This window comes from Ailuropoda melanoleuca, chromosome 5, assembly GCF_002007445.2.
Source record: "Ailuropoda melanoleuca isolate Jingjing chromosome 5, ASM200744v2, whole genome shotgun sequence".
NCBI classification, from domain to species: Eukaryota; Metazoa; Chordata; class Mammalia; order Carnivora; family Ursidae; genus Ailuropoda; species Ailuropoda melanoleuca.
In genome coordinates, this window is record NC_048222.1 from 9294638 (window position 1) to 9298822 (window position 4185).

The 4185-nt window shown below is 43.1% G+C and overlaps 1 long non-coding RNA gene across 1 annotated transcript; it reads left to right on the forward strand.

The window, feature by feature from the left end:
• Positions 1 to 1270: 1270 nt before the first annotated feature.
• Positions 1271 to 3632, forward strand: LOC117802276. The gene is made up of 3 exons (XR_004625366.1): positions 1271 to 1330; positions 1815 to 2005; positions 3392 to 3632. It is a non-coding gene; the product is annotated as an uncharacterized LOC117802276 (long non-coding RNA).
• The last annotated feature ends 553 nt before the right edge of the window (positions 3633 to 4185 follow it).

Sequence of the window (4185 nt, forward strand, 5' to 3'; positions counted from 1 at the left end):
TGGGTGCTGCTGTTATTAAATGTTTGATGCTGGAAAACCGAGGGAGAGGGGTGGGTGAGCGGGAGAGTGGCATGCTTGCCTCAGTCTCCTCCCCGTGTCATGTCTGGTGATGTGTCCTGGAAGAGCAGACCCCTGAAGGGAAGATGGGGCACCTTCAGAGTGCAGAAGGGCTGGACCAGGTCTCACAGGTTCCAGACCAACCAACGTGACGTCTGCAGCAGACAAGCCAAGGGGGTCTTTTTGTTTGTTTGTTTTGTTTTGTTCTGAGAGAGAGTGAGCGAGCGAGCAAGAGCACAAGTGGCAGAGGGAGGAGAAGCAAATTCCCAGCTGAGCAGGGAGCCCAATATGGGCCTTGATCCCAGGACCCCAGGATCTTGACCCAAGCCAAAGGCAGACGCCCAACTGGCTGAGCCACCCAGGTTCCCCCAAGGGTTGTCTCCCCTGTTCATAGCGCTTACACAGGTCCTTGAGAGAGCGAGTAACAGTGCTCTGCCACCCGACAAATAGTGGCTAACGATAGCTTCCTGTGAGAGCTTTATCTTCAAATGAGTAACGTACAGAGTTTTGAGAAAAATCTAGTTCACGATAGCCTTCCTGAAGAGGTCAAGAATTAGACCTAGCCTATTCTGGACAGCTGAGTGTCTTTTTTTTTTTTTTTTTTTAAGATTTTATTTATTTATTTGAGAGAGAAAGAAAAAGCATGAGCANTTACAGTTATCTGGACACACATTTTTATCATAATAAAAATTTAGCCTTGTGTTTCTAGGGCACCAATTTACGGGAAGAATGACTTCATAAAAATACCTCTAGAGTTAAGTAAGAGCAAGATAATAGTTCTTCTTATCCTGCTCTAATCAATACTTATTTTGAAAATTACAATATTGAGGTTTTTGAATGGTTTAAAAAAAAAAGACAACTAATGACCTGATTGATCTTTATTTCTAAAAAGTAAAGCTTTCTGGTCATGTCATTAAGAAGTCTTGAAAGAAGATGTAATTGATCAAGAATTCTTGCTTGCTTTTCTGGAACAAAAGGAGCCTACAACAGAAAGGATGTTACCAGTGCATATTCATGTAGAGAATGTTTGTGTTCACCCTTGAACTTCTTACTAGCATGAGTTTCTTTCCATAATATTGAGCCTGCCTCCTACATTTTTTAAAAGATTTTTATTTGTTTATTTGACAGAGCGCAAGCAGGGGGAGCAGCAGGCAGAGGGAGAGGGAGAAGCAGACTCCACGCTGAGCAGGAAGCCCGACATGGGGCTCCATCCCAGGACCCTGGGATCATGATCTGAGCCAAAGGCAGATGCTTAACCAACTGAACTACTCAGGTGCCCCTACCTCCTACATGTAAAAACCACAAGCCAGCCTGTGATACTCAAGTGTCCTAAGCCAGAGGGAAGGCAGTGTGTTCTAAAGCCCAGCAGTCTCCCCCAGAGACAGCAGGATGTACTGCCCCATCCCTCGAGTGGGGAACCTGGAATGCAGCAGACCCCACAGGAATGCCAGGCCGGCAGGCAAGCTCTGCCCTTAAGAACATGATGAACTGGAATGAAAACAAAATTCAAACTTCTAAAATTTAACCCTGCTAAATCTCCTAAGATGAGGGGAGATCATTGTAGATCTGAGTGCTACTTAATGATTACCCCCCTAGATATAGTGAGTTAATTTAAGTTGAAATAGAACTTAGTTTTTTATCTTTCAGTGTCTTGGGGCATACACCTTTGTGTACTCTTGGAAAAACCAGTTATTTTTGCCCTCTGTGAGGCTCCGTGTCAGTGCACACGGTTCTTAGAAGACTGTATCTCCCTCTAGGAGATGCTTCGGATGCCCAGTCACCATAACGTGAGCCTGGTTGGCAACAGCCGCCATCTTGGAGCTTACCGTAGGTTTTTTCTGTGCGCGATCGTGCTGGAGAAAGGAACTCTTGAATCCTTATGGGGCCCTACTCATGAAGACATTGAGAGGCTGACTAATAGAACAATGAATGTTTCACAAAGAAAAAGGTAAGTTCTGAAATTGGAATTTCTGGAAAGAAATCAACTTGGAGAGGGAAAAAAAGATCTGGTTTGGTTTTAGAATAGTATAAACCAACCCAACCCTGTTGCAATCCCTGAAACTCCCGTATTACTTAGATTTGAACACTGGAACACATGGGTGTTTGTTACAACTTCAAACCATTACTGTTTCTCTTCAGTCTCCTAAATATCTGCCTGAACCAGACCATACCCCCATGTCCTCATGTTTGTCAGAGCTTATCTTTTCTTAGACTAGCAGGGCTTTGGAAATAGCACAGTAGAGTAGATGTATTTTTCCTTGACTAAGATAAGAATCTGAGCCAAAAGCCACACCTTCCTGTCGTTGATTAGTTACCCTTGTTGATCCAGCATTATCTGTACAGTCAACTACAAATAAGCCAAGCTACTTGAAAACACGAGAGTGAAAACACTAGCCACAGCAACTGCCAAGAAAGGAGCATTTCACCAAGAATGAGGCTGTAAGATCTAGCCTCAGTACCACTCGTGTTCGAGACTGTCTTAATGATGTTATGAAGCCCACTTTCCCACATTTTCCCCTTGTCCTTTTATAGAGAGAGGTATATATTTGTGAGAAAGCTAGAGTATTAGTTACCTATTGCTGCAAAATGAAGCATCCCTCAACTTGGCAGCTTAAAACAGCCATACCCGTCTCATGTGATTTCCGTGGGTCCAGAATTCAGGAGTGGGCAGTTCTACGAGGTTCTGGCTGCACTTGCTCAGAAGTGGTAGTCAGGATGTCAGGGCTGCAGTCGTCATCTGATGGCTTGCTTGGGACTGACGGACCCACTTCAAGGTGACTTGCACAGGTGGCAAGGCTGTGCTTCCTCTCCATGTAGACCACTTCGTGCTGTTTGAGTGTCCTCATGAGTGCTCTGGGAGGGCACACAGAAGCCACCTTGCCTTTTATGACCTGGACTTAGAAGTCACACTCTGACTTCCATCGCATTCTGCTCATCAAAGTGAGTCACTAGAACAGCCCCGCTGAAAGGAAGGAAATTAGGCTCTCTTTTTGAGAAGAGGAATATCTAAGAATCTGTAGACATATTTTTAAATCTCGGTACATAGTTAGGGGTTACATCATGGAGGCCTTGGGCCAAAGCAAAGCTAACCAGAACTTAGGAGTCCATGTAGGAATTTGCTCTTATTTATATAAGCAGGAGGGTCAAAAGGAAAGCCACATTTTCATAGAATAAAAAAGATATTAATAAAGAAGTGAAAATACTAGGATCATTTGAATGTGTGAGTTACAACCAATAATCAAACTGCACCGATATTCCTGGCAGAGGCAAATGATCAGAAACTATTAATTATGTTTCTATTTTTAGTTATATTTTCATATTTGATTCTTTTCAGATTTGCTTCATTAGAGGCACAAGCACATGAATATATTTGGTTTTCCTCAAAATAAGAAAGGAATCTTAGGAAATTCAATCACATCTTATTAAGGCAAGTAATGTAAATGATTAGCTTTAGAAATAAAACTGCCAACAGAAGAGTTTATAGGATTTTTTTTTTTTTGCTGAAGATATTGACAGTGGTAGGATTATTTTATTATTAAAATGTGATACACATCCAAATGTTTGCATATAAGGAAAAGGGGTTCAAAGCTCTTGAAGCTTATAAAATTCAACTTTTTAAAGATTTATTTATTTATTTTAGAGAGTATGAGTGGGAGGGGGAGAGGGAGAGAGAATCTCAAGCAGACAGCACTGAGCACAGAGCCCAACATGGGGCTCTATCTCACAACCCTGAGATGATGACCTGAGCTGAAACCAAGAGTAGGATACCTAATCAACTGTGCCACCCAGGCCCCCCTATAAGTGAAACTTAAAGTCCAAAACAGAATAACTGGAAAAATAAATTTAAAATACAGGGATTTGGGGGGAGGAGCTAAGATGGAGTAGTAGGAGGATCCTAGGCGTGCCTCATCCCTTGAACACAGCTAGACAAGTCAAATCATTCTGACTATCCACGAAATCGATCTGAGGACTGACAGAACAAACTGCGTAACTAGAGGGAGAGAGAAGGCCCACGTTGTGGAAGGTAGGAGGTGGGGAGACATGGCTTGGGGGAGAAATGGAGTGGGTGTTATAGAGGTGAGGGAGCCCTGGTTGTGGAGAGACAGCGAGAGAGCGAGCACGCAGCAC